Genomic DNA, 18,644 nt, shown 5'->3' with positions numbered 1-18,644 from the left:
TACCTCAAATGTATCTTTTTGTGGCTATTTATGTCCTTTCTTGATCCAGTCCCACCCTGGAGATCACTGGAGATTTACGGCAGTCAGGGGCAGGAATATATCAGGGGGACATATTTTTTGTAAGGAGAAAAAGAAGTCATGACGTTTTACTGCAATAAGGCGAGGCATTTTCCTATGTATAAATGTGCCTCATGTACATTTTCACACGTGAATATGCTTTTGTAAACAGGAATTTGGAATGTTTCTCTGTGGTATGCATGTACCTGAAGAGACATTTTAGAGCGCTTATTATATTAATTTACGGGAGATTAATCACCATATCCCAGACACATTGTCATATGTCCAAGTACAGCCTCATAAACAAAATTATACCTATCAGATGTCCAGTTACAGCCCCTAATGCTTTGGCACAACCATCATATTCTCATGGAAAGGCTTCATATTTCCGTGTGCCGCCTCATATACATCAGTATAGGCTTGTATGGTGAATGCAGGTTCCTAGGAGTAGGTATTGCTTCATATGCTTATGCATGGGCTCTGGACCCAATGAAGTTCCATTTGTGCACCTCTAAAAAGATAGCCTCAAATGCCTCACTATAAGCTACTATGTTCATTACAGCAGAGCTTAATTTGAGCTGGTGGTTTCCAGTGCTTAGCACCAGCACTTAGTTGTCAACACCGGCACTTGTGACAGTCTGCCATTTGGTGGCGCTGACTGTCTAATTTATAGCTGAGCACAACATCAGATGTTTATTAATTCAATATACATTAAAATGACTACTACCCGCTGCCCAAGCCATTTGTATAGCTTTTGGGCCTGGAATAGTCTGAATAATGACACTTTTAGGAGTGTGATGGTTAATAGTTGCATTGGTACTGTCACTGGCAGCGTTGGCAAGGGAAATGGAAAGTGCAAGCTGCAGTGGTCTCCTGACGAGGGACCCGGCACTTATTTTGTCTTTATACAAATTAAGCACTGCACTACAGTCCCAAAAGTTCAGGGATAGCTTTGTATGCCCAATGCAGCCACAATGTGAGTCTCATGTACACAGGTGTAGCGTTGTGCTTTGGTATAGCCTCACATACTCGTTGCAGTCTTGTACACAGGTGTAGCTTTGTGCTTTGGTATACCCTCACATACCTGTTGCAGTCTTGTACACAGGTGTAGCGTTGTGCTTTGGTATACCCACACATACCCGTTGCAGTCTTGTACACAGGTGTAGCGTTGTGCTTTGGTATACCTCACATACCCATTGCAGTCTTGCACACAGGTGTAGCGTTGCGCTTTGGTATAGCCTCACATACCCGTTGCAGTCTAGTACACAGGGTTAGGGTTGTGCTTTGGTATAGCCTCACATACCCGTTGCAGTCTTGCACACAGGTGTAGCGTTGTGCTTTGGCATAGCCTCACATACCCGTTGCAGTCTTGCACACAGGTGTAGCGTTGTGCTTTGGTATAGCCTCACATACCCGTTGCAGTCTTGCACACAGGTGTAGGGTTGTGCTTTGGTATAGCCTCACTTGCACACAGGTGTAGGGTTGTGCTTTAGTATAGCCTCACATACCCGTTGCAGTCTTGCACACAGGTGTAGGGTTGTGCTTTGGTATAGCCTCACATACCCGTTGCAGTCTTGCACACAGGTGTAGGGTTGTGCTTTGGTATAGCCTCACATACCCGTTGCAGTCTTGCACACAGGCGTAGGGTTGTGCTTTGGTATAGCCTCACATACCCGTTGCAGTCTTGCACACAGGTGTAGGGTTGTGTTTTGGTATAGCCTCACATACCCGTTGCAGTCTTGCACACAGGCGTAGGGTTGTGCTTTGGTATAGCCTCACATGCCCGTTGCAGTCTTGCACACAGGCGCAGGGTTGTGCTTTGGTATAGCCTCACATACCCGTTGCAGTCTTGCACACAGGTGTAGGGTTGTGATTTGGTATAGCCTCCCATACCCATTGCAGTCTTGCACACAGGCGTAGGGTTGTGCTTTGGTATAGCCCCACATACCCGTTGCAGTCTTGCACACAGGCGTAGGGTTGTGCTTTGGTATAGCCTCACATACCCGTTGCAGTCTTGCACACAGGCGTAGGGTTGTGTTTTGATATAGCCTCACATACCCGTTGCAGTCTTGCACACAGGCGTAGGGTTGTGCTTTGGTATAGCCTCACATACCTGTTGCAGTCTTGCACACAGGCGCAGGGTTGTGCTTTGGTATAGACTCACATACCCGTTGCAGTCTTGCCCACAGCCGTAGGGTTGTGCTTTGGTATAGCTCACATACCCGTTGCAGTCTTGCACACAGGCGCAGGGTTGTGCTTTGGTATAGCCTCACATACCCGTTGCAGTCTTGCACACAGGCGTAGGGTTGTGCTTTGGTATAGCGTATTTTGTGGGGTGTGCGGAGCTTGAAAATAGCAAGTGGGCATGCCTCCCAAGTATAGATATCGGGGAGCTCCGTGACTTCTTGATGTAGGACATCGTGTACCTTCTCCCAGAATTGGTGTAGCGTAGGGCAGGACCAAAGCATATGCTTAAAATCTGTGCCAGGAGCCTGGCATCTGGGGCAGCTAGCGCCAGCTTGGGGGGAAAATAGGTTTATATAGGCCTGGGGTGAGGTATGCGCAGTGTAACATAAAGAATTGCAGATTCTTGAAGAGAGAGTTGCAGGACACCTGGCGTGGAAGCTGCAAGGCTATTTCCCACTCCTTATCGTGTAACGTGCGCCCAAACTCCTCCTCCCTCCTATGTCGGAGGGTGTCGAGGGGAAGCATGGTGAACGCGAGTGGCTTTATACAGGCAAGTAATTCAATGATGACCAGGACCCATCATTACAATCATCTGCAATACAGAGTGTGTTACGGGTTCTGTTATTGTAGTGTTCCACAGGGTAGTGTAGGTATGGGTTAGTCGACGACAGAAGAGGAAGTGCCCTGGGGTAAACCATAATCGGCTACTAGCTGGTCAAATGAGAGAAATTGATCTGCTGTGTGGATAGAGCATTCAGTCCAGAGGGTCAGGTCGAGCCTCGTATAGAACCCGGGAAATTTGGGAGTACCAACCAGGGGCAGTGCAGGGGCACACGCTGGAGATTTCAGGGACATTCACTGTATGCATATCATGCAGATCCGAGCCACAGCTACTTGAATAGGTGGTGAGCTGGGGGCATTGTTTTAAGAAGTAGGAGGTGATGGATCGCTGGTGGATATCACGCCATCTGCATTGCAGGTCTCCCTAACGGATCTCCCATCAATCCAAAGCGAAACCCTCTGCAACTGTGCCCTGAGATAAAACACATCAAAAGATGGAGCCTCCAACCCTCCTAGGTCCAGCAGGAGCTCTCATTTGCAAAGTGCTACATGATGGCGCCTGTTGCCCCAGATAAGATAATCCAGCAGGGAATCGAGCTCTTGGAAGAAGAAGCGAGGCGGGATCACAGGGAGGTTAGAAATGTGGTACAGTAGGCGAGGCAGTAAAATCATTTTAATAAGGGCAATTTTCCCCATCAGTGCGAGAGGTAACCAATGCCAGAGTTTCATTTGTGCCTTGATGCCTTGCAGTGATACCCGGAGATTCCCATTGACTATGTCCAAAGGGGTGTGGTAAAGATGAACCCCCAAGTAACAAGTGGCAGTACCCTGCCAGTGTAAAAGGGTAGTAGAACCCAGTAGTATGGACCAAGGAGGTTGGTTAGGGTGAAGGGGATGTATCGCTGATTTATCCCAATTGAACTGGAGTCCTGCGGCTGTTGCGAACTCATCGAGTGTTCTGCATAGAGGTGTAAGATCTGATGTGATGTGATGTCCTTTAAATAGAGGAGGAGGTCATTGACATACAGGGACACCGCATGCGTCCTATCTTCCAGGGGTATCCCCCAGTCAGTGCCCTCATGCTGCAAGCGGATGGCAAGGGGCTCCCCTGCGAGGGTGAAGAGCAATGGGGAAAAGGGACCTTGTCTGGTTCTCCTGCTCACTGGAAAAGGAGTAGAGATAAGGCGACCCAGACGGATACGGAAAGTCAGATTGGTGTAAAGAAGACAAGTGTATGCAAGGAGTCGGGGACCAACACCAAATTAAGTCAGGACCTGGAAAAGATAGCCCCACGTTAGTGAATCAAATGCCTTTTCCTGGTCTAATATCAGACAAGTCTCTGTCGGATACCACCCTCTAACTTGATCCTGCATGTGGAACAGCAGGTGAATATTTCTACATATATCTAGGAAGGCACAGAATAATCATGATGTTTCTCTCCTTCGCACTCTCAAGCTTCCTTACTTCAGAACTCCTTTTATGTACACCTTCTGTAGTCAGAATGGATTAGTTACTTACCTGTAATCCTAGTTCTCATCCAGGGGTATACTCATCAAAGTCATAATCTATGAATAATCCCCGCCCATGTGCGGGATCCCGGAGCATATAGAAAATACATATATATACATATATATATACATATGTGAAAACATATAAATGCAGCCTAATAATGTTCAAAACATGGCAATGCTGTAAATTACATATTTTTGCATAGTAGTGCCCCCGTAACCCGTAAGGAAAAAAGGAAGCATCAGGCAAAATATAACACAGCACTGCTTTATTGCCATAAAGCAACATGTAATTGTAGGCATTCGCCAGTAGGCTGCAGTAGAGTATCAAGAAACCAAGAAAACTGACACCCTGCCTTTAAGGCATTAGAGTAGGGGGACCGTGCCTTTAAGGCCTGCCTGTGACCCCCTGCTCCCATGATGCACTACAGGTGGCAGTTGGGCCAGTTCTTTTTGGCGGTGCCTCCGCACCTGAGTAGATCTGCCTTCCATACATCACTTATTTAAAGAGAAAACATTGCTCGTCCGGGGAGGTGGGTGGGTCGCTTATGACTTTGATGAGTATACCCCTCGATGAGAACTAGGATTACAGGTAAGTAACTAATCCTTCTCATCCAGGGGATACTCATCAATAGTCATAATCTATGAATAGAGTAGCAAGCCCATACCCAAAGTCTCGCGGACGAGCAAAAAACTGTTAAAAAACAAACAGTAAAACACATTTTGCATTTACAGTTATGCAAACAGGTTCCTCAGAGAAGCCTGCCCCACCTGGGCGTCGGCCTGCGCGTCTGAATCTAGGCAGTAATGGCGTGTAAAAGTATGGACTGAGCGCCATGTAGCCGCTTTACAGATCTCAGACATGGGAACGTTGCGAAGGAGTGCTACCGTAGAAGCCTTCCCTCGAGTAGAATGTGCTCTAGGTTTACCCTGCAGAACTTTGTGGGATAGTTGGTAAGCCAAAGCTATACAAGAGACAATCCATCTTGAAATAGATGTCTTGGATGCAGCCAGTCCGGTATTCGTGGGCCCATAGTTCACAAAGTGCCTGTCTGACTTTCTAAGAGTAAGGGTCTTAGCCAGATAGAATTTCAAAACCCTCCGGAGGTCAAGAGAGTGTAGGGCTCTCTCCGGGGGAGTGGTCGGTTGAGGAAAGAAGGTGGGCAACGTGATCACCTGGTTAATGTGGAAGTCCGAGACCACCTTGGGTAGGAAGCTCGGATGGGTACGGAGCACCACCCTATTAGCATGAAACACAGTGTAAGGTTCCTTGCAGCAGAGGGCCTGAATTTCACTAACCCTACGGGCCGAAGTGATGGCTACTAAGAAGGCAGCCTTCCAGGTCAGATGTTGCAAGGAGGCCTTATGAATCGGTTCAAAAGGGGCTCCCATCAGTTTAGAGAGAACGATGTTCAGTTCCCAGGAAGGGGAAGGAGACCTCACAGGTGGGTAAACTTTCTTAAGCCCTTCTAAGAAATCCTTTACCACTGGCATCTGAAAGAATGAGATCTGGGTAGGAGACTTCCTATGGCTGTAATAGCAGCTAAGTGTACTCTGATGGAAGAGTACTTTAACCCAGACTTCGCCAAGTACAGTAAGTAGGGGAGAATAACCTGTTCTTGACCCCGGATCGGATCAAGGGTGTTATCTCTACACCAGAAGCAGAATCTTTTCCATTTAAAGCCATACGACTTCCTCGTGGAGGGCCTCTTTGCCTCCCGAAGAATGCTCATACAGTCCGGTGGAAGATCTAGATGTCCGTACTGGATAAATTCAGGAGCCATGCCGTCAAGCGGAGGGAGGGGAGATTGGGGTGGAACACTCTCCCCTTGTCCTTGGTCAGCAAGTTCGGCAGGCATGGCAACCTCCTCTGTGGTACCTCCGACAGCTGGAGTAGATCTGGGTACCACCACTGCCGGGGCCACTCCGGTGCTATTAGGATCATCCGAGTTCTGGCCCTGTAGAACTTCTGAATCACAGCCGGGATGAGAGGGAGAGGAGAAAAAGCGTAAAGCAATGTCCTCGACCAGCTGATCAAAAGCGCGTTCCCCTGCGACCCCCGTTGAGGGAACCTGGAGGCGAAGACGGGGCATTTTTTGTTGTCCGCGTCTGCGAACAGATCGATGTCCGGTATGCCCCACAAGCGGAAAATGTCTTGAGCGACGTCTTCGTTGAGCACCCAGTCGTGCGCTTCGACGAAGTCTCTGCTGAGGCCGTCCGCCTGCACGTTCAGGGTCCCTGGCAGGTGAACAGCGACGATCGTCAGGTTTCTCGCCAGAAGCCATTTCCAGATTGACTGGGCCTCCAGAGACAGGACCCGTGATCTGGTCCCTCCTTGCTTGTTCAGATAGAACATAGTTGTGGTGTTGTCCGTCTGAACCTGAACATAGTCGGTCTGCAGGGATGGGTACAGGGACTTGAGAGCGAGATGGACTGCTCGTAGCTCCAAGAAGTTGATGTGATAGCTATGTTCGGTAGCGGACCAGAGACCTTGTACTTGAAGCCGGCCCATATGAGCCCCCCAGCCCTGCATGGAGGAGTCTGTGACCACTGTCTGTGTCGGAGGCGCCTGATGGAAAGGGACGCCGTGAAGCAGATGGGAGCGCTTCATCCACCACCGGATAGAATCTTTGGCGGCTTGATGAAGGGTAATGTGATACTCCCAGCGGCCGGACCTCTGCGACCACTGATCCTCTAGGTCTTGTTGCAGAGGACGCATGTGCAGACGTGCGTTGGGCACGATGTAGATGCACGAGGCCATGGATCCCAGGAGAGATGACACTTGTCTGGCTGTGGGATATTCCGTGCTGAGAAGCGTGCGGCTTTTTTGCAGCATGGAGGATAACCTCTCCTCCGAAGGACACACGCTTGCGCTTGAGGAGTCTAGAGAGGCGCCCAGGTAGTGGATCCGCTGAGTTGGATTGAGGATCGACTTCCTGTAGTTGACCTGAAGGCCCAACGAGTGTAGAAGGTTTAGGCAGAACGAGAGATGACTCTGGAGTCGAGCCGGAGTGGAACTTTTTAAGAGCCAGTCGTCTAGATAGGGGTAGACGAATATCTTCCGTTTGCAGAGAAATGCAGCCACCACCGCCATGCACTTTGAGAACGTTCGTGGCGCGGACTTGAGGCCGAATGGCAGGACCTTGTATTGATAATGTTGGCGAAAGATGTGAAATCTGAGAAACTTCCGATGTTTCGCTGAGACAGGAATGTGGAAGTATGCATCCTGTAAGTCGATGGCACACATCCAGTCCCCCTGGTGTAGATGTGGGAAGATCTGGTGCAGTGCTAGCATCCTGAATTTTTCTCTTCTGAGAAATCTGTTGAGTAAGCGGAGATCGAGGATGGGTCTGTAGTCTCCGATCGCTCCTCTTTTCTGAACAAGAAAGTACCGGGAATACACTCCCTGATTTCTCTGCCTGTTTGGAACTTCCTCTATGGCGTTTTTGGAGAGGAGAGTGGCAACTTCGTCCTTTAAAAGCTTGTTTTGGCTGGGAGGGAGTGGCTGTTTCCGTGGGGGTACCTGCGGAGGGGGAGATTTGAACCTCAGCAAGTAGCCACGCTCTACAATACTCAGCACCCATCTGTCGTTTGTAATTGCATTCCACTCTGCCAGGTGAACGGTGATACTTCCTCCTACCGGAGTGGCGAACGAGCGCGGAGGAAGTAAGTTTTCACTGTTTGGGAGGTTGCTTGTTAGAGGACTGCTGCTGTTTAGCATTTCCTCTTCCTCTGCCCCGCCCTCTTTGCTGAAACTGGGACCTCTGTTGGTTTTGAGAGGACCATTGGGGCATTTGAACGCGCTGGTGAAAGGCACGTTTGTCGCCCTGGCGAAAGCGCTTGCGGAACTCTTTGCGCTTTTCCAGTCCCATAGCCTTTACGGTGTCCAATTCCGTTTTCATCTTGCTCATTTGGTCGTCCGCATGAGCTCCAAATAGCGATGACCCATTAAACGGCAGGTTAAGAATTCTTTTCTGCGCATCTGGTTTGAGGCCCGTTAATCTGAGCCAGGCCGAACGGCGGGAGCAGATGCCATGGGAGTAGCCATGCGCGGCTAGGTCTGATGCATCCGCCGCTGCGCTTATTACTTGGTTGGCCACCAGTCCGCCTTCTTGGAGGATCTCCGTGAAGTCCTGCCTGTCCTCCCTAGGCAATTTCTCCACGAACCTGGCCAGGGAATCCCATAGGGAGCGATCATACCTCCCCAGCAGGGCTGAAGCGCTAGCGACCTTCATGTGCGAGGCAGAGGTGTTGCACATTCTCCTGCCGTAGGAGTCCATCAGCTTGCTGTCCTTCTCAGGGGGGACAGAAGCAGATACTGAGGCTGAGTGAGACTTCATGGCCGCCGCCACGATCACCGAATCCGCTGGCGGGTCCGCCCTCAAGAATAAAGGGTCCTCGGTCGGAGCCTTGTACTTCTTTGCTATTCTCGAAGGAACCGAGCCCGCTGTAGCCGGTGTAAGGAACTTGGCCATAGCTGGTTCTATCAATCCTGGCACCAACGGGAGCAGAGGTCTGGGAGCTGACCGATGGTGTAAAGTGTCAAAGATCACAGAAGTGGGTGCCTGAGGGACGTGCAGTGCGATGTTCAACTTCTGCGCCCCTCTACCCAGGACGTCCGAGAAAGTTATAATGTCATCCACCGGAGACACTCGCGATGGAGGCGTTAATGAAAAAGTAGGAGAGTAGTCCCGGACTGAGGATCTTGTGGATGAAGTCCCAGTGGACGACCTGGTGCGTCGCCTCTTGTGGGAGCGTTCACTATGGTGAGCCTTTGACCCTGATCTGCGCTTGGACGGAGATCTTGGACGTTTTGGCGCGGTGCGATGGTCCCTGGAACGAGACGGGCGTGGTGAAATTGGCCTTGGATCCCTCGGAGGTGATTTACTCCTGCGCGGTGGGGAATACCTGCGGGAGTAGTCCGATCCCGGACTCTGACATGTGCCTGCGCCCACATCTCGTAACCAGCGCGGTGACAGTCCGAACCGCTCTGGAGCCTCGGGTGATCCTTCCGGAGATATTTGCACGATGTGCAGTCCCGGAGATGATGTCTGTTCTCCTGGGGACCTCTCCGCGGGCGCTCCAGTTTTCGCACTCGACGTCGAATCCCTTGACGTCGACGACGTCTGCGTCACCATCGGCAAGTGTGAGGTATGCCGTTCTGGTCTCGACGGCGATCGCGGAGACCTCGACGTCGATCTCCTCTTCTCTGGCACCTGACATCGGCTAGATGACCACGACGTCGGCCGTGTCTTCGACGTCGACCTCTCTCGACGTCTGTAGGAGAGTAGGGTCTGCTTTCTATGTTCACCCCCACTTTTTGCTTTTGCTTTACTGGTTTCCGACTTAGATGTGGCTGTGGGCCTGCTAATCAGACCCACAGCCCTGCTGTTCTCTCTCTAAATTACTACTATGTACTTTAGGTGCATAACCCATTTGGATAGGATCACCTTATTGGCCCCTGTACAGTGTACCCTAGGTACCCAGGGCATAGGTGTACCCTAGGCCTACCAGGGGCTGCAGCATGTATTGTGCCACCCCTGGCCTGGCCTTCCATTTTGACACAACTGGCTGATCACTCAGCTGGGGCAAGGTCGTGTAATCACCCCTTGCTTAGGTGTAGTATTCCTATACCTAACTTACATATAGACACATGTGTACCTATCAGTCACTCCTATGGCAGGCCTTGACAATCCTGGAGGCAGAGTGCTTGGTAACATGTGAGATGGTGCTCTAGCATGAGCTGAGCCTGTCTGCAGCTTTCGGAACCATGTCCTTATAGCTGTTCTATGATATAGCCTACCATATACTCTTAAAGTGCCTTATAATCTTAGACGGTTATGGTAACTATGGTTTGGCTTTATCAAAGCATGTCGTGTAAGGTGTCTAACACTCGGGAATAATACCCCCATGCCATCTCTGGACATGAGAATATTATTCCCCCCTTCTAGAGGGAAAGACATGTTAAAATCATACTTCAACTGTTAGCCTCTGACCAAAGCCTCAGCATCACAAAATGGATGCTGCTGCCACGACACAAGTCTGACCTCCTGCTGCTGGGAGGGATCCCAGCCAGGGAGGCCTGGACAATAGGTTTCCTGCTTGGGGAGGTGCTAGCACCTCCCCAGACAGCCTTTAGTGTATTGGGGCAGGGTGGGCTGAAAGGAATGAGACATGCCTGGGGCACACAAGGTGTTCCTTGCATAGTCCAGTTCAAACCGGCGCTGGGGCACTCCAGCCCCAGCTCTGGCGCGAAACTGGACAAAGGGAAGTGGGTGTAACCACCCCCTCCCAGGTCCCACCCATAAGGCGTGACCTAGCAGGTATCCCAGCCCCCCAGATTAGTATAAGAGTGGGAGTTGGGCCTCAAGACTTTAGATTATCCTGAACCTGCAAAACTGAACAGAAACTCTGGACCTTCGACATTCGACGAAAGAAGAAGACTGAAGAATCTCCCTTGTAGCCAAGGAGTGGCTACCCTGTGCAAACAGGCACCATCAAGTGACTACCCTTTGCTTTGTGAAACGTTCGACGAGGAACCGACTGCAGAGCCCGACCAGAGCCTTGATTTCCAGACTTCTCCGACCCTCATCCACATCTGCAGCAGAGCTGAGATCCGTGGAGGCGACGAGCGACGTGGGACCGGCTACCTGGGAAAAGTGGCTAGTAACTTACAGCGCAGCTTCTGAGGTACCCTCGAAGTTGTGCACCGGGGATTGAGAAGCCCCAACCCCAAGCACCATCTGCACCGAAGACCAGCCCCCCACACTCCACGAGTCCTGCGTGGGGCCCTTCAGCATTTTCCTGCTTGCCGCGTCTGTCCGGTTGCTTGCCCGCTGGCTAGTGGCCTTTGTGACGACGCTCCCTAAAATCTTCTGCGCTGGTTTGGCTCCTCCAGACTGGCTCCCGCTTCTCTGCAAAGAAGAAGCACCCCAGACCTTCCTGGTCTGCACCAGAAGCAAGTCCCTTGTTCTTCGTGGGTTCCGCTTGCCAAGGCTTGGTGAGTCCTAGTCCAACTTCGACGCCGCCGACAGCAAGAGCCTTCGTGGGACAGCTCGCCTCCTGGTCCTGGTCGTCCTCGACGCTTCCTGGTCCTCCTGGCTCCAGCGACAAGCTTCACCTTCCCCTGCAACTCTTCACGACATCGCCTGGTTCCTTCCTGGTTCCACGTGGTCACTGGCTAGTGACCTTGACTCTGTCCCCTCTGCTTGCAGGTTTCTTCTCTTCTTGATCCCAGGCTTGGGATCCACCGGACACTCTCCCCTGACTGCCTGTCAGCATCTTTCTTCAGGCATCCATAGGAGTCGACGACGAAAACGACGCATCTTCACCCCTATGCACCCGCAGCCTGTGGGCTAGGTAACTTGGGTACTCCGGTGCTCATCAGGATAGTGACTATCCTAGTGTCTAGTTTTCAAGTCTCAACTTCCTAGCTACTCCGGAAGTGTCCTAAATCTATCTATTTCTAAACTGTAACATTGCTATTGACTTTTACGCATTACGCGTGAGTGTTTCCACTCTGCACACGAATCCCGTGGGCCTCCCACTCCCTAACTAACGCTAGTGTAGTGTAGCCCCAGCGATTCCCTAGGCCTAGGCCTATTCTATTTCCGTGACAGTGGTTCTTATACCACTTATTTAGTATATGGTTTGCATGGCCCCTAGGGCCTAACTGTATTACTTACCTGTGTGACTTACTGTATGCATTAATAAGACTGTGTTGTACTTACCTCTAAACTCATAAAGAGTGCTGAGGGTTTGCTTAGAATAAATACACTTTATTTTATATATATATATCTGTTGTGGTGTCCTTTCATTTGGTATTCAAGGGATTATATATGGTATCACAGCTGGCTTCACATGCCATTCAGAGTTTAGCCTAAGACTGCTCTTGTCCATGCTACCACTAGGATAGCTGGTCTATAAGGTTGACTTTACAACCAATCACCATAAGGGTATTTGGACTGATATAAGGTGTACACTATAACTAGTGACATCATACATAACCATTCCAGGAGATGAGACAATTGTGTACCTCCAGAGGAATAAAACAGGGTGCAAACCCTACCCTCCTTCAGTTAAGACAACTCCTAGAGGAGTATGATGCTCAGAGGGCATCACAGGAAGGTGCCCTAGGCGCAGAGGAGGGTCTACCCACCACAGAGGAGTCAGATGGGCCTTCAGATGGGGAGGTAGACAGCCAGAGCCAAGTAAGGAGACTTAGCCAGGCTAACTTAAGTTTACATGGGAGTTTGCATGGGGTCCCCCCATACAGACCCACAAGTAGACATTCACAGAGAAGCAGGAGGGACAGATCCCCTTCAAGGGAATCCATCCACTCCCATGTCTCTAACACCTCTAATGCTTCCTCTCACAGGGGAATGACTTCACCTGAGAGAAAGGAGCATGCAGCCAGAATGAGGGAGGCTAATCTGAGGATTCAGAGGGAAGAACTTGCCCTTGCCAAAGAGAAGCTTGCTCTGGCTAGAGAACAAAAGTTAAGTGGGTTAGAACCCACTGGTGGCAGCAACATTCCTAGAGATAGAGACAGGCACTATGATAATAGAAACCTGAGCAAGATTGTCCCTCCCTACAAGTGTGGGGATGACATCCACAAATGGATAACTGCTTTGGAGAGAGCTTGCAAAGTACAGCAGGTACCCCAAAGTCAGTGGGCAGCTATCTTGTGGCTCTCCTTCTCTGAGAAAGGAAGAGACAAGCTCCTCACAGTTAGTGATGAGGATGCAGATAATTACACTGTCCTGAAGAGTGCTCTGATTGATGGGTTTGGCCTAACCACTGAACAATACAGGTTGTTGTTCAGGGATACCCAGAAGACACAGACTCAGGACTGGACTGACTTTGTAGATTGTGCCACTAAGGCTCTGGAAGGCTGGCTATTGGGAAGTAAGGTTAAGGACTATACAGGATTGTATAATTTGATCATGAGAGAACAAATACTTAACAACTGTCAAAACCAGCTATTGCATCAACACCTGATTGATTCTGATCTGACTTCTCCCCAAGAATTGGGAAAGAAGGCAGATAGATGGGTCAGGACTAGAGTTAAGCAGAAAAACCAGAACCAGGGCGGTGATCAGAAAAAGGCAGACCAGAAGGGTAATGAGCAGAAACAAAAAGACCAGAAGTCTTCACCAGGCCCCCAAAAGGCTCAGGGGGAGGGTGGTTCCAAAAAGGATAAGAAGAAAGAAGGCCAAAAGAAACCATGGTGCAACTATTGTAAGTCTACCTCACATTGGTTTAGTGAGTGCACCAAAAAGGATAAGCCCCCAGCCACCATTGCCCCTAAGGCAACTGTACCCCCTAGTTCAGCTGTAAGTGGTGGTTCCCAGCAAAAGGGTGTAGTAGGGTTAACCCTGGGAACTGAGGAGGATTCTGGCCTAGTCAGAGTGCCTACTCAGGCTGTCCTGATCTGTGATGGGGACTTAGCTTTGTCCTCTACTGTAGGCCCCAGTAACCTGGGCAAGTACAGACAGACACCTTTTATCAACCAAAGAATGGCTCAGGCCTACAGGGACACTGGGGCTAGTGTCACAATGGTGACACCTGCTTTTGTGGACCCTGGACAGATCATACTAGGTGAGAATTACCTAGTGACCAACGCTAGCAATGCCACTACCTCCCATAGTGTGGCTATTGTTAACTTCTCCTGGGGAGGGGTAACTGGCCTCAAGAAAGTTGTTGTTAGTTCAGACCTTCCTGTAGAGTGTTTACTGGGCAATGATCTTGAAACTTCAGTTTGGTCTGAAGTGGAGTATAGGACCCATGCAGAAATGCTGGGGATAGATGCACATGTCCTTGCTGTGACCAGGTCACAGGCCAAAAAGTGCAACACTGAACAAGTGCTGGATCCTGAAACTATGGACCAGTCACAATCCAAGAGAAAGAGCAGTAGGGTTAAGGCTATGCCTTCCCCCCTGCCTCAGGTGGTGGATCAGCCCTCCCAGGAGGATGGTTCTGAGAGCCCTGAAGGAACTGTCCTAGAAGAACTTGAACCTGATCAGGTTGAGTTTCTTGGGACAGGGGGACCTTCCAGGGCAGATCTGAGGCAGGCTCAATTAGACTGCCCCTCTCTTGAACCCCTCAGACAGCTGGCTGCTGCTGAGGCTGCAGGGAATGCTCAAGGTACCCATAGAGTGTATTGGGATGAAGGGCTACTGTACTCAGAGGCTAGAGACCCCAAGCCTGGTGCATCCAGGAGGTTGGTCATACCACTGAAGTTCAGAGGCTTCCTTCTAACCTTGGCCCATGATATTCCCCTTGCAGGACATTTAGGCCAGAACAAGACTTGGGACAGGCTTGTCCCTCACTTTCACTGGCCCCATATGTCAGAAGATACTAAGGAGTTTTGTCGCTCCTGTGTCACCTGCCAAGCCAGTGGCAAATCAGGTGGCACCACAAAGGCCCCCCTCATACCACTACCTGTGGTGGGGGTCCCCTTTGAAAGAGTGGGCATAGATATTGTAGGACCAATGGACCCACAAACAGCATCTGGGCACAGATTCATACTGGTGATAGTGGACCATGCCACCAGGTACCCAGAAGCAATTCCCCTGAGGACCACAACAGCTCCTGTTGTGGCAAGGGCCCTGCTTGGAGTATTCTCCAGAGTGGGCTTTCCAAAGGAGGTCATTTCTGACAGAGGTGCCAACTTTATGTCAGGATACTTGACTGCAATGTGGAAGGAGTGTGGTGTTAACTATAAGTTCACCACACCCTATCACCCACAGTGCAATGGGCTTGTTGAGAGATTCAACAAGACCCTAAAGGGAATGATAAAAGGATTACCAGACAAGCTTAGGCGAAGATGGGACATCCTTTTACCCTGCCTTCTGTTTGCTTACAGAGAGGTCCCACAAAAGGGGGTTGGCTACAGCCCTTTTGAGCTTTTGTTTGGGCATCCTGTAAGAGGACCCCTGTGTTTGGTGAAGGAAGGATGGGAGAGACCTCTCAGACAACCCAAACTAGACATAGTGGATTATGTACTTGGTCTCCGCTCCAGGATGGCAGAGTATATGAAGAAGGCTTCTAAAAACCTTGAGGCAAGCCAAGAACTCCAAAAAGCTTGGCACGACCAAAAGGCTGTACTGACTGTTTACCAGCCAGGACAGAAAGTGTGGGTGTTGGAGCCAGTGGCCCCAGCAGCACTCCAAGACAAATGGTCTGGACCCCACACTATTGTTGAGAAAAAGGGAGAAGTCACCTACTTGGTGGACCTTGGGACTCCCAGAAGCCCCCACAGGGTGCTTCATGTCAACAGATTGAAGGCATATGTTGACAGGGCAGACATGGGGCTACTCATGGCTACAGATGAGGGGCAGGAGGAAGAGAGTGACCCTCTCCCAGACCTGTTGACTCAGAACCCTGATGATGGCTCAGTTGATGGTGTGGTCTTTTCTGACAGCCTCACTGTCCATCAGCAACAGGACTGCAGACAAGTTCTGCAGGCCTACAGACATATGTTCTCTCTGACCCCAAGTCAGACAAACTGGTGCACCCATGAGGTGGACACTGGTGACAGTCTGCCTGTGAAGAGTAAAATCTACAGGCAACCTGACCATGTCAGGGACTGCATAAAAGTTGAGGTACAAAAGATGTTGGAGCTGGGAGTCATTGAACCTTCAGAGAGCCCTTGGGCTAGTCCTGTAGTCCTTGTGCCAAAACCTCACACCCAAGATGGTAAGAGAGAGATGAGGTTTTGCGTGGATTACAGAGGTCTCAATGCTGTCACTAGGACAGATGCCCACCCAATACCTAGGGCAGATGAGCTCATTGACAGACTGGCAGCTGCTAAGTTTTTGAGCACATTTGACCTAACAGCAGGCTACTGGCAAATCAGACTAGCTGAGAGTGCAAAGGCCAAAACTGCTTTCTCGACCCCAGGAGGACATTATCAATTTGTGGTAATGCCCTTTGGTTTGAAGAATGCACCTGCCACTTTCCAAAGGCTGGTGAATCAAGTCCTTACTGGGTTGGATGATTATTGTGCAGCTTATCTTGATGATATTGCTGTCTTTAGCTCCACCTGGGAGGATCACCTGGTCCACCTGAGGAATGTTTTAGAGGCCCTGCAAAAGGCAGGCCTCACTATCAAGGCCACTAAGTGCCAGATAGGGCAGAGCAAGGTTGTATACCTGGGCCACCTAGTTGGTGGGGGTCAGGTTCAACCACTGGAGAGCAAGATCCAGACCATAAAGGACTGGGCTCCTCCAACTACCCAGACTCAGGTCAGAGCTTTCTTGGGCCTGTCTGGGTACTACAGAAAGTTTGTTAAGAACTATGGGTCCATAGTGACACCACTTAATGACTTGACCTCCAAGAAGATGCCAAAGAAAGTTCAGTGGACAGCAAGCTGTCAAAAAGCATTTGATGACCTGAAGCAGGCCATGTGCAGTGCACCTATTCTGAAAAGTCCAGACTACTCCAAAGAGTTCATTGTCCAGACAGATGCTTCTGAGTTAGGTGTGGGAGCTGTTCTTTCACAACTGAATGTAGATGGTCAAGACCAGCCCATTGCTTTTATAAGTAGAAGGCTGACCCCTAGAGAGAAACGTTGGTCAGCTATTGAGAGGGAGGCCTTTGCTGTGGTTTGGGCCCTGAAGAAGCTGAGGCCATACTTGTTTGGCACTCACTTCAAGATTCAGACAGACCATAAGCCCCTCTTGTGGCTAAATCAGATGAAGGGTGAAAATCCCAAACTTCTTAGGTGGTCCATTTCCCTACAGGGGATGGACTTCACAGTGGAACATAGACCTGGGACTGACCATGCCAATGCAGATGGACTCTCCAGATATTTCCACTTAGAACATGAAGACTCAACTGGTCAAGGTTAGTTTAATGTCCCTAAGTTTGGGGGGGGGTTGTGTAGGAGAGTAGGGTCTGCTTTCTATGTTCACCCCCACTTTTTGCTTTTGCTTTACTGGTTTCCGACTTAGATGTGGCTGTGGGCCTGCTAATCAGACCCACAGCCCTGCTGTTCTCTCTCTAAATTACTACTATGTACTTTAGGTGCATAACCCATTTGGATAGGATCACCTTATTGGCCCCTGTACAGTGTACCCTAGGTACCCAGGGCATAGGTGTACCCTAGGCCTACCAGGGGCTGCAGCATGTATTGTGCCACCCCTGGCCTGGCCTTCCATTTTGACACAACTGGCTGATCACTCAGCTGGGGCAAGGTCGTGTAATCACCCCTTGCTTAGGTGTAGTATTCCTATACCTAACTTACATATAGACACATGTGTACCTATCAGTCACTCCTATGGCAGGCCTTGACAATCCTGGAGGCAGAGTGCTTGGTAACATGTGAGATGGTGCTCTAGCATGAGCTGAGCCTGTCTGCAGCTTTCGGAACCATGTCCTTATAGCTGTTCTATGATATAGCCTACCATATACTCTTAAAGTGCCTTATAATCTTAGACGGTTATGGTAACTATGGTTTGGCTTTATCAAAGCATGTCGTGTAAGGTGTCTAACACTCGGGAATAATACCCCCATGCCATCTCTGGACATGAGAATATTATTCCCCCCTTCTAGAGGGAAAGACATGTTAAAATCATACTTCAACTGTTAGCCTCTGACCAAAGCCTCAGCATCACAAAATGGATGCTGCTGCCACGACACAAGTCTGACCTCCTGCTGCTGGGAGGGATCCCAGCCAGGGAGGCCTGGACAATAGGTTTCCTGCTTGGGGAGGTGCTAGCACCTCCCCAGACAGCCTTTAGTGTATTGGGGCAGGGTGGGCTGAAAGGAATGAGACATGCCTGGGGCACACAAGGTGTTCCTTGCATAGTCCAGTTCAAACCGGCGCTGGGGCACTCCAGCCCCAGCTCTGGCGCGAAACTGGACAAAGGGAAGTGGGTGTAACCACCCCCTCCCAGGTCCCACCCATAAGGCGTGACCTAGCAGGTATCCCAGCCCCCCAGATTAGTATAAGAGTGGGAGTTGGGCCTCAAGACTTTAGATTATCCTGAACCTGCAAAACTGAACAGAAACTCTGGACCTTCGACATTCGACGAAAGAAGAAGACTGAAGAATCTCCCTTGTAGCCAAGGAGTGGCTACCCTGTGCAAACAGGCACCATCAAGTGACTACCCTTTGCTTTGTGAAACGTTCGACGAGGAACCGACTGCAGAGCCCGACCAGAGCCTTGATTTCCAGACTTCTCCGACCCTCATCCACATCTGCAGCAGAGCTGAGATCCGTGGAGGCGACGAGCGACGTGGGACCGGCTACCTGGGAAAAGTGGCTAGTAACTTACAGCGCAGCTTCTGAGGTACCCTCGAAGTTGTGCACCGGGGATTGAGAAGC

The 18,644-nt window shown here is 50.2% G+C and overlaps 1 protein-coding gene across 1 annotated transcript in view; it reads right to left on the bottom strand.

The window, feature by feature from the left end:
- Positions 1–18,644, bottom strand: part of CIB4 (calcium and integrin binding family member 4) — a 364,792-nt gene that overhangs the window by 47,536 nt on the left and 298,612 nt on the right. The window lies entirely within an intron of this gene.

Source organism: Triturus cristatus, chromosome 6 (assembly GCF_964204655.1).
Source record: "Triturus cristatus chromosome 6, aTriCri1.1, whole genome shotgun sequence".
Taxonomy (NCBI): domain Eukaryota; kingdom Metazoa; phylum Chordata; class Amphibia; order Caudata; family Salamandridae; genus Triturus; species Triturus cristatus.
This window is presented reverse-complemented; position numbering and strand designations above follow the sequence as displayed.